We start from the raw sequence: 11,909 nt of genomic DNA, 5'->3' as shown, positions 1-11,909 counted from the left end.
CGCGCCCGCGGCCCACCAGCTCCTGGGCTGCCTAAACCGGGACCTTTAATGGTCCCGGTATAGGCAGCCCGGGATCCGGGATTGGGTGGCCAGATCCGGGAATGTCCCGGGAGACCGGGACGGTCTGGCCACCCTATGCCCAAGGATGCTACTGATTCACACTGATGGCAGCCATTAGCATCACTAAAGACTATTAAGCCAAACCCCAAATGGTTAGACTTTACTGAAAAACAATATTTGTTGATTACTGATTTATATGCAGCAAAGAGGTTTTAGATCTAAATAATGCTGTGTGAGAAACTACATGCATTAAAAGCCAATTGCATGGTTGGTAAAGAATATAGTGAAGCATCCTTTCAAACACCCTCAAATTTATGAACTATCAAACTGATTGTTGAAAAATCATGTTTCTGTTTGCAATTAAAGAACAGGGCACAAGCCAACCCAGTGAGTGTTTGAGCAACCCTAATTTCTAATAATTTGCCTCCATTTTTACACTGAAACACCTGTGAAGCATGGTACAATAGTCCTGTTTCATCTGTTTTGATTTCATCAGGAGCATATGGGTTGGGAGCTTTAGCACAAACCAAGGACCAATGTTGTGCTCAAGCCGGAAAAAAAAGCACTTTGCCTTCAAATGATTTAGTATTTATACAAATGTTCCCATGTTGGGACTTTCCCTGTGTAGGAAAAACGTAATATTTATAGTGAGAAGCTTTGCATTCTTCTTTGGGACTGTTTTAAACCTATTACCGGACAGGCGCTGCAACTGACTCTATCTATATGAAGATTGAGTAGTAGTTCCTGGCCAGTGCTCTCCACCCATCCCCATGACAGAAATTCAAATGGGCTGGTTTGTACATGCAAATACATCACTTGATTGTACTGGAAAACTGGCAGCTGAATGTGTGATTCAGTTCCTTTGAAAAGCATTGTGTCTGAGATGGCATAGCACAGAAATTACCTTTTTATCTGGGGTGTTAAATCTGCAGGGGCCCATTGAAATGCTCAAGTCTTCACCTGGTGTTGCAGTCAAGAAGAGACAGACAAAGTCAGAGTATATCAATTCAGTCCAGGAACCAGGCATGGCTCAGCCATCAATGCTTATTTCATCACCGCTATTACTGTTATTGCTCACTGTCGCAGTGTTGGAGGAAAGTGCCTTCTAAGCCTTAAAACTATAAAATGCAGGATGCAGTCCATTTTTATCAACTGAATGTATCCCACAGAAGATGCAAACACTTTTACCAAGTGTAATTTGCAATCACCCTGGCAAGCACATTTATTGTCATTAGTGTTTGGTGGTGGTTACATTCTTCCTTCATTTCTTTTCAGTTTCATTCATTCCCTTTTTTTCCAAGGCACATCAGTCAGGATTCTTTTGTTTCAGATTTGCAGTTCTTCTGTGCTTCAGCTGGAAAGTGGTGACATACTTTATCAAAATTGTCATTAAAAGCACCAGAACATGTTTAACAACACACTGAAGAACTTGCATGGCTTTAAATTTGGGGCTGATATCATAGCGACATAACAGCCAAGGCCAACAATCCATATTGTGCTTTCTCTCTGTATCCTCACCACAATCAATCCAAATGCCCACCACAAATGCATACATAGCACTACCATCCTGTCTTCCAGTCCTCTCTCAAAATTCACCTTTCCTGTCAAGTCTTTAGACTAAGCCCCATCTTCCTTCCCTGCTGCTGCTCTGCTTCCTGTCCCTTTCCATATTCCTTCCTTGTCCATCTTCAAGATCCATTCTTCTTCCTGTTCGCATATTACAGGGAGCACATGTATATCCTGCACATAGATCCAGTGCAGTGTAGTGGTTAGAGTGTCTGACAGGGAGACCCAAGTTTGAATTCCCACTCTGCCATGAAAGCTGGCTTGGTGCCCTTGGGCTAGTCACAAGCTCTCAGCCTAACCTATCTCACAGGATTGTTGTGAGGATAAAATGGAGACTGTTAAAAGCCACTTTGGGTCCCCATTAGGGAGAAAAGTAGGGTATAAACACAGTAAACAAACATACATACATCTGTTTTTAAGAAAAACCCAACACTCATTCATTTTATTAATGAATCCAGGGACCAGTACCTAGCTAAATGTTTATATCACATGTTTAAATCACATAGGTCTAAATTATGTGTTCGGCTGTATATGTCTTGAATGTAACATGAGAATTATTCAAAGCACATGCATGTATCAAATGTACACTATATATGGATTGTATGTAAACCCTGTTCACGTTACAGTAAACGAATGCACAGCTTGCATATATGTGTATGTTTCTATTTGCAAGAAAGATATGTTTCTATTTGCAAGAAAGATATGTTTCTATTTGCAAGAAAGATATGTTTCTATTTGCAAGAAAGATCCAGTGTGCATTAATTTTGCAACTGAAACCAGGCAATAAAAGTGAGGTTTCAGTCACACAATGAGCTGTACATTCGTTGAATGTAACATATGAATTACTCAATGCATGCATAAAGAAAAATCAAGAGTATGCTGTACACAGATTGTATGTGAATTCACTGTAACTTGTGAAGAGGACTCCTTTATCCATTGTGAATGGGGCTTTGTGTGTGTGTGTTTTGCTTCCTTCATCCTATTATCTTTCTCTCCTTTACATTTTTTCATTTTGCACATTTATCATTCTTTCCTTACTCTGTTTCTCTTACTCTCCTGAATCTCTCTGTCCTTTGCCCCAGCTCCATGTCACTTTTCTAGCCAGCTCTGAGGTATGCTGCAGGCTAAAGAAAGGAATAGCAGATCAGATATTGTGGGGAGAAACCAAAATCCAGCTGTCTCCTGTGAATTCTAGAGTCAGGTGGCCAGCTTAGTCTGGGCTCCATTTGTCTTCATTGGGGATGCTGGCTTGAAATTACCACCAGCAAGAAGAAGAGAACTGCTCATTGTAAGAATATGAGATGAGCTAGAAAAGCCAGAGATAGGGGTTAGGAGAATGGATTTAGAAAGGGAACCCCATCCCAACCCCCTAGCAGCCATCACATCTAGCATCTCTCTCTCTTTCACACACACACACACTCCATAATACACTGGTTTATGGACTCCACAGGCATCAGTTGAGTTCCTTATCAGAATCTAGGGGTGTCCACTCAGTTCAGCCGAATCAAAGAAACCTCCGAATCACCCCTGATTTGGAAGTATAAGGCGCCGTATACTTCCGAATACAATTGGAAGCCATTATAAGGGAGCTGTATACGGCTCCCTGTATACTTCCGAATCAATATTCAGAAATATACAGAAGTCCATAGAAAAGGTGGGAAAGGAGCTTCTGCAGCCTCAGGGGAGCTGCTTGCCTCCTTTCCCGCCTTTGGAAGCCTTTTCCCGCCTCTCCCATAGCCTCCCTGGGATCAGGGAGGGAGGGGGAGAAGAGCCCCAGCAGCCAATCCAAAGCATGCATTTGCAAAATGCATTGCAAATGCATGCTTTGCAGGGCTGTTCTGTAGCTGATGGCTGGGCTAATCCTCCATTGTTGTTCTTTTGTTTACTTGGGTATCCAAGTAAACAGTGTTCTCTGGCCAATCACAGAGCAGTGGTATTTTTTGAAACTGCTCTGTGTAGGTCCAGAGAACCTTTTTATGGAGTCTGCCTGGCTGGACTCCATTCCATTGCTGCTGTGTTGGTGTGAGAGAAAAACTGTGCTGCGCTGGCCCTTGGCCTCAGCTGCTGCTGCTCTCTCTCAGCCTTGCCTGACCTGCCTGGAGAAGAAAAGTCATCTAAGGTAAGACACTCTTGGGGTTCTTGTTTTTATTTTAGTTAGTAAAATGACTTTTTAAGACTCAGAGTCCCTTTACTTATCCAGATTTGGGTGGGTGGGTACTGGGTAGCTTATTTGGGGTTAGGGTTAGAGGGTTCTGCTGGAGGTGGGGGCCTGGAGTGGGGGGGGTTGCCAATTTGTCTATATAGTACTTTAGTGAGAGGACTTTTAAAAGTGCAATGTCCTTTTACTTTTCCTGATTTGGGTAGCTTGGATTTCTTGGGGTTACAATGAAGGTTTTTTGGGGGGAGGGATTGGTAAAGTTCCTGTATTGTTAAAAGTCAAGGGGTTTTTTTACTGTTTGAAAAGGATCCTGTGTTTGATTTGTTGCTGCTGTGTTGTGCTGCTGTTGTTCCTTTTCTCTTCTGGTTCTGGTTCTTGGGGGGGGGGGGCTGTTTGACCTAATTTTCATTGTTGAAAAGGTCACTTTTTTAACAGTTGAGTTTCTTGGCCTTTTCTTAGTGATCTGTTTGGATCTGTTGGTGGTGGTTTTGCATCCTGTCCTGTTGTCCCTTTTCCTGGTTCTGGTTTTGGGGAGGGGGGTGTTGTTGACTGATTTGGCCTGAGGTTTTTTATTGTTGAAAAGTTCACTTTTTTAACAGTTGAGTTTTTTGGCCTTTTCTCAGTAATCTGTTTGGATCTGTTGTCGTTGGTTTTGCATCCTGTCCTGTTGTCCCTTTTCCTAGTTCTGTTTTTTTTGGGGGGGTGGTGGTGGTGGTTAAAAGTTAAGTTTCTTTCTGTCACGTTTTGGTTTTTTTAAATTACCTCTGGTTGGTGTGGGGGTTGGTGTGTGGGCTGTGTCACTTTCATGTTTTTATAGTTATTTTAGGAGTCTGAGGGTGCTATTGGTTTGGCTAGGGCCACTAAATAGGCTGCCCCACTAATAAGGGTGTTTTTAGGGATTGTGTTTTTTGAAATTTTTTAAAAAATTAATCCAGTTTAGGGATTTATCTTCTTTCAAAATTCGACTAGGCCAGATAGGGGCAATTCAAAAAGATTTTGGGTTTCTCATAAAAGTCAGAGTGACTACTAGGCCACATCAGGCTCCCTTTTAAAGAGACTAGGGTTGCAGTGCATCTTGCTTTCAGCCACTGAAAGCTGGTGCATCCTTAGATTTCCATAGGGTAAACCACAGCTTCTCTCTAGTTATAGGGGACACCTGATTTCTAGTTTGCAAGGAAACCTGCTTTGTCCCAGGATCTAGTTAGGAGAAGTTTAACTAGGAGGATATAACAAGGATTGCCTTCATCTCAAGGTAGCCTTTTAAAAACTGTAGCCAGGTAGAGGCAGGATCACCTAGTTTCCTAAACTTTACCAGACTACTACTACCCCAACCCAAAGAAGGAGCGGTTAAGGACTAAAAAAACAAACAAACAAGTTTTGGTGGGAGTGTTTTTAAAAAGAAGTCAGGGCACCTGTTGGTTCAGGGTACAGTGTAGTGAGTTAGATTTATAAAAAAAACCCCACTCTCAGTTCAGGTTGTGTGAGACTGGCCAAGGGTGACATGAGTGACAGGCAGCAGAAGAGGGGCCCTGGGGGCAAGGCCAAGGAGAAGACTAGAGGGGTGGAGGGGGAGGACCCAGTTCCCCCCCCAACACACTTGTGTGTAGGGCCACTCCACAGCTGCCTTCCAGCGCTCCGACCACTGGCCGGAGTGTGATGAAGAAGATGGCCCTCCTTGGGCCCTTCATCGAGGCTGCTGCTGGGGCGCCCCCAGCAGAGGTGCCATTAGGTGCTGGCACTGAGCAAGGGTCTGCTGCTCGGGCAGTCTCCTCCACCCGATGTCGCTCGGCCTCAGCAGCTGGAGGAGGGGCAGCAAGAGCAGCCCTCCTTGGAGATGAGCTTTGGGGACAGTTTTCTGTCCAAAACAATCACCCCAAGGAGGGTGCAGAGTGTCGTGCAGGAACTGGAGGAGAAGCTGGTTGAGGAGGACCAGCCCCCTTCTTCGGTTCCTTCAGGCACCAGCAGTCCTTCAGGGGATGGCCAGGAGGGGAGGCCGCATAGGGTGGAGGAGGAAAAAATGGAGACACACGAGGTGCCTCCATCTCTGCCCACTTCCCCCCGGCAGCCAGCCCCTCCTGCCACCCTGAGACATGATGTGTCTGCCCTGAGCACCTCACAGGAGGTGGCTCCAGACACCCAAGCTGCCGGTCAACTTGGGCATCTGTACACCTCTGAAGTCTGGAAGCATTTCTGACTTACAGAGGATCCACGCTATGCGCACTGCCAGCTTTGCAGGTCCCGGGTCAGTCGTAGGCGGGACCCTGCCCACCTGACTCCAGGGGCGATGTGGAACCACCTGCGGAAGCACCACCAGGCAGTGCTTCTTAAGGGGGAGAAGCAGGCTGGTGCTGGGGTGCCCAAGTGGCCAGCACCACCCAGCCAGGAGGTCCATCCCATCACGACTACCTCCAGAGCTCTCCAGGAGAATTCCGTGACAAGGCAGGAATACCAGCCATCTCTGCCTGAGATGTTTGGTGGGGGTGGCACCTGTGTGCCAAGAGGGGGAATCAGGTACAGCAAAAGGGTGATCACCTGGAACCTTGCCAGGTCGGTCGCCCATGGGCTTCCATTTTCAGTGGTCGAGAATCCTGGGGTGCTAGGGTTGCTCGAGTACCTGGCGCCCTGGTACAAAGTTCCTGCTAGAACCACCATTAGCAGGACCATTGTGCCATCTGTTTTCAGGGCGACCAGATCGGTGGTGAAGGAGCATTTGTCCCATGCTGTCAGGGGGGACTGTTCATTTCACCTCAGATATTTGGAGCTCCCAGCATGTGTTCGAGGGGTATCTCTCCCTGACTGCGCATTGGTGGCAACTCAGTGAGCTGCAGGGTGGGGGTAGCAGCAGCGGCAGGCAGGGTCAGGGTCACCAAGCCAGCTATCGCTGAGCCTTGCTGCACGCCGAAGCAGTCGATGTGCCGCACATGGCGAACACTCTCAGAGCCATCCTCTCATGGCAGTTAGAGGGCTTGGTAGGCAACAGGGATGTCGCCACGAGCTTTGTGGTGACTGACGGTGGCTCCAACATCAAGGTGGCTGTCCACTGTCAGGGCCTAAAACGCCTTCCTTGTGTGGCCCACCTTCTCCACCTCATGATTAAGGATGCATTGGGCCAGACGAAAAGCCAGGATTATCGGTATCTAGCCGCAACCCATGAGTACCGACTTCTGCTCCAGAAGTGTCGGCACATCACGGGTCACTTCTCACGCAGCAATACGGACTCGTATCTGCTGCATGAGAAACAGACACTGACAGGCGTGCCAGGGCACCGCCTGATCAGTGATGTCAGCACACGCTGGAACTCCACCTGTGCCATGCTGGAGCGCATGGTGGAGCAGAGAGCAGCCCTGAATGCCTTTGTCTCTGAGACGAGGGTCTTTCGGGATGAGAACTGTCTCACCCAAGAGGATTGGGTGGTCAGTTCTCAGACTGTGGAGGTTCTTGGGCCCTTCAAGACCCACACAGAAATGCTCTTGTCTGACATGGCAAGCATTGCACTTGTCGTCCCCATGGTCCACATGGCCTGTGAGGGCCTGGCCTCATTTCTAGTACCAGCTCAAGGCCATGCAGACGTTCTTCCAGCGGTGCGCGCCTTGGTTGTTAAGCTGCAGGGAGGGCTTGAGGCCCACTTTCAGACTTTCACCCAGGATATGGTCTACATGATGGCGACCATGTTAGACCCACACCTTAAGGGCATGATCACCGAGTGGACCAACGTGCTTGATCACTGGTGAGACGAGCTCTCCCAAAAGATCAAGCGCTGCAGAGTCAGGGCGGGCCCAGTGCCGGTAGCTGAGGAGGAGGAGGGTGGAAGCAGCTCATCTGCCACTTCCACTGCTGTTGATTCTCAACCTCCCCAGCTAGGCAGTGTTTTCGACCAGATTCATGCCAAGAAGGGTGCCGAGATGACACTCATCGAGCAGCTCATTGGCCCCTCTGGGAGCGGTAGGCCCCTGAGAGCGAAGACGGGTGCTGCAATGGTGAGGGACTATCTTTTGGAGCCCAACGAGTCACAGGAAATGTCTCCTTTGGACTACTGGGTTGCAAAGGAGGGGGTCTGGCTGGCCCTCTCCTCTGTGGCCAAGGCATTCCTCTCATGCCCACCGACGAGCGTGCAGAGCGAGTGCATCTTTTCGCATATAGGCGACATTATCTACCCACATCACAATCGCCTGCAACCCTGGACAGTTGAGCTGTTGGTCTTCCTGAAGGTTAACTTGCCTCTGTTTGGCTCCCCGAATGTAGACTTTGAGAGTGAATGAAGTGAACACCTACTTGTTCCTGCATCCTATCTTGGTCCATGCTTGGAAGGTGGTTGTAAAACTCTCTCCCACTAAACATAGACTAGAGTCCAAAGGCAGCCCAAAAACTCACTCACAAATTGATTGGCAGTGCACCCCCCCCCACCCCTCATCCATCCCCAAACCAAAAGTGAATGCTGGTTTAAAATCTGCAAAGCAATCCAAATTTCCACAGTCCCCATCCACACATGCCTAATAATACTGAAAGGGCCATTGCAGCCCCCAATTGTAACTGGCAGCACCCACAGGCCCAGCCAGGATAATCCAGTTTTCTTTCAGGGGCAGGAGGAAGAAAGAGGCAGGTGCCAGTGATGGTGACAGGCAGCCAGCAGCCATACCAATGCTGAGGTCCCTCTAATGGGACAGTGATAGCTGGTGTGTTGCTGCTGAGCTGAGAGAGAAGGAATGGTTCCCTTCCTCTCACACAATCTGAGGCCCTCCCAGTGATCTTCCTCATTTGGGGTGCAACTCTGGCTCGCCTCCTCGTGGTGCACCCTGGGTAACACAAAAGAGCCTGGACCAGTCAAACATCCATCACTCAAGGTAAGTCTAAATGCTTCTTGCTTTGTGTCAGATACAGAATGATGTTGAGCTAGGTGTGGTCCACCACTTCTTTTGTTTGAGAGTTGTGTTGTTTGGGGCAGGGCTGGAGAGCTGGCATCTGTAGATTGCATGTTCTGTGTCAGGGAAGCTGGCATCTGGGTGAGAGACCCAAAACCAGCATACTTGTTGTGCTTGGCCAGCTCTCCCCACATTGTTTGGGACAGGGCTGGAGAGCTGGCATCTGTAGATTGCGCATTCTGTGGCAGGGAAGCTGGCATCTGGGTGAGAGACCCAGAACCAGCATGCATGTTGTGCTTGGCCAGCTCTCCCCATGTTGTTTGGGGCAGGGCTGGAGAGCTGGCATCTGTAGATTGCGTGTTCTTTGGCAGGGAAGCTAGCATCTGGGTGAGAGACCCAGAACCAGCATGCTTGATATGCTTGGCCAGCTCTCCGCGTGTTGTTTGGGGCAGTGCTGGAGAGCAGGCATCTGGGTTTGCTGCAGCCAGTCTGCAGAGCAGACCTTGAGCAGATTGCGTTTTGTGTGGCAATGACATTGGCAACTGTGTTTATATTGGCTCCAGGCCAGCAGGGTTCATAGAGTAGATAGATGGATGTAGTGCATTTGTGTCCTATAGAGATTCTCTGGTGTAAAGTTAGGTTTGGCTTTGGGTGCCCCAGGAATTAGACCCCCTGGTCCAATTTTTTTTTTTTTTTTGCCTTGTGGTTTTGTGTGGGACAGTGCCCTGAAGCTGAACAGCAGTTTGGGGGGCTCTCCTCAAAACCCCCTACTCCCCAGAGCCACTTTTCCCACGACAATTACAGTGGGGGAAGTGGCTCTAATTGGTTTTTTCTCACCATTGGGAACAGTGTTCCTTTTGGGGTGCTCACAGATGGGTGCAGTCTTTTTGGGCCAGGGGGGCTGCATGCGAGGGAGTCCCCTGAAGCTGCCCTGCAGTTTTGGGGCCTTTCCCTCAAACCCCTCTCTGGCCAGAGCCACTTTTCCCACAGCAATTATAGTGGAGGAAGTGGCTAATTGAGCTTTCCCCAGCATTGGTGACAATGGGCCTTTTGGGGAACCCAAAGACAGGGACCCCCTGGCCCAATCTTTTTGGGACTTGGGGGTTTTGTAGGGGAGAGTCCCCTGAGGGTTCCCTGCAGTTTTGGGGGCTCTCCCTCAAAACCCCTGCCCCCAGTAGCCTCTAATTATGCCCTATGTTGCTATTGCCTTTAATGGCCCATAGGGTATAATGGTGGGATAGGGGCACCCTCTTTGGGTGCCCCTGGAATGGGACCCCCTGGCCCAATCTTTTTGGGACTTGGGGGGTTTGTAGGGGAGAGTCCCCTGCAAATTTGGGGGCTCTGCCTCAAACCCCCTCCCCTCCAGGTAGCTTCCAGTATATCCTATTTTGCCAATGATTTCAATGGCCATAGGGTATAATGGGGTCGTATATTCGGAAATAGCCGTACATCTACCATATATATGGCTATTCTGAGTACCAGTATTCAGAAATATACGGTATTCTGAATTTTTTGGCCCTGTATATTTCCAAATCCGATTAATTCCGATTTTTTTTTTTTTTGCACAGCCCTATCAGAATTCCCAGTCCTGGAAAAACAAAGGCTACCTAATATATTTCATTTGGATATATATTAGCAGATATGGGCAATTATACAATTACCAGAATGTTTTCTTGGGCTCCTTGCAAAAACAGAAACCACAAATACATACATACATACATACATACATACATACATACATACATACATACATACATACATACATATATATCTATATCTATATCTATCTATCTATCTATCTATCTATCTATCTATCTATCTATCTATCTATCTATCTATCTATCTATCTATCTATCTATCTATCTATCTATGTTTATATATATATGTGCATTACACTCTCAAATTCCAAAAAGTACCTGCAGGGAACTCTTCTTTCAACCTATCAATTCTCACCCCACCACCTCCCTATGTAAGTTCAGTTACTCCTATTCATTGCTTGTGACCTTTGCCTCTCGCTTTCCTCCACTTTGATTGGATGCTCCTAAGGTTCAGTGCCTGTCTTTGCTGGTTATTGTATCATATATGTATATATTGATAGCACTCTACTAATAATTGATATAATAATAATAATAATAATAATAATAATAATAATAAATTTTATTTATACCCCGCCCTCCCCTGCCGAAGCAGGCTCAGGGCGGCTAACAATACGGTGACCAATGGTACACCAACAATAAAACAGTTACATTAAAAACATTAAATTAAACATTAAATTAACCTTAAAAACCAATATATATGATATCATATAGCAGTACCACTCTACTGATAACAGTACACAAATGTGCATCCCCTACCTCTGCTCTTGCTGACTTCAGAATCATTGTCATCTGTGCTTTTGCCACCTTCTCTGCTGCTCTGGCTGTTCTTTCAGACTGTGTGTCTTGTGTGGCTTTCATTGCTGATATGCCAGCACACTCTGGTGCTTTAAAACTGGTTCCAGATGAGGTTTCTGGCCCTCTTACTTCTTTTGTCTCTGGTAATGCTATTCCTGTGGGTGTTTTTATTTCTTCTTTTCCAGCAGACAGCTCTTGGGATTCCACCTCAGGTTCTGCCACTGCTGCTTCCATCTCTGCTCTTGATGATTTTTATGTGTATCTACAAAAAATAATTATAAACCCCCAAACCATTACTTTTTAGAGCTCATGGATTTGGATTAGCATCTGAATAAAGTCCAGTGACACCTTTAAGATCAGCAAAGTTTTATTCATGATATAAGCTTTCATGTGTACACACACACTTCTTCAGATCAATAAAATGGGAGAAAAGCATTCAAATATATAGACCAGGTAGAGTGAAAAAACAAAAAAACAAATTAGCATATAACATGATATAGACATTTTGAGACAAAGCAGGGAAACAAGCACTCTGAATTTCTGGCAAGATATCCCCCCTAAGAGCCCTGTGGCGTAGAGTGGTAAAGCTGCAGTCCTAAACTCTGCTCATGACCTGAGTTCAATCCCAGCAGAAGCTGGGTTCAGGTAGCTGGCTCAAGGTTGACTCAAGAAGAAGATATTGGATTTATATCCCGCCCTCCACTCCGAAGAGTCTCAGAGCGGCTCACAATCTCCTTTACCTTCCTCCCCCACAACGGACACCCTGTGAGGTGGGTGGGGCTGGAGAGGGCTCTCACAGCAGCTGCCCTTTCAAGGACAACCTCTGCTAGGGCTATGGCGGACCGAAGGCCATGCTAGCAGGTGCAAGTGGAG

General features: G+C 47.1%; 1 long non-coding RNA gene across 1 annotated transcript in view; it reads right to left on the bottom strand.

The window, feature by feature from the left end:
* Positions 1–1,243: 1,243 nt before the first annotated feature.
* The window catches only part of LOC132571485 (uncharacterized), a 71,960-nt gene continuing 61,294 nt past the window's right edge, over positions 1,244–11,909 (bottom strand). Inside the window, exons 2-3 of the long non-coding RNA XR_009555394.1 lie at positions 10,998–11,298; positions 1,244–1,414 (exon numbers count right to left, since the gene is read on the bottom strand). This is a non-coding gene — a long non-coding RNA (uncharacterized LOC132571485). The remainder of the gene's footprint in view (positions 1,415–10,997; positions 11,299–11,909) is intronic.

This window comes from Heteronotia binoei, chromosome 5 (genome assembly GCF_032191835.1).
Source record: "Heteronotia binoei isolate CCM8104 ecotype False Entrance Well chromosome 5, APGP_CSIRO_Hbin_v1, whole genome shotgun sequence".
In the NCBI taxonomy this organism is placed as follows: Eukaryota; Metazoa; Chordata; class Lepidosauria; order Squamata; family Gekkonidae; genus Heteronotia; species Heteronotia binoei.
The sequence above is the reverse complement of the archived record's forward strand: the minus strand, read 5'-3'. Positions and strand labels throughout refer to the sequence as shown.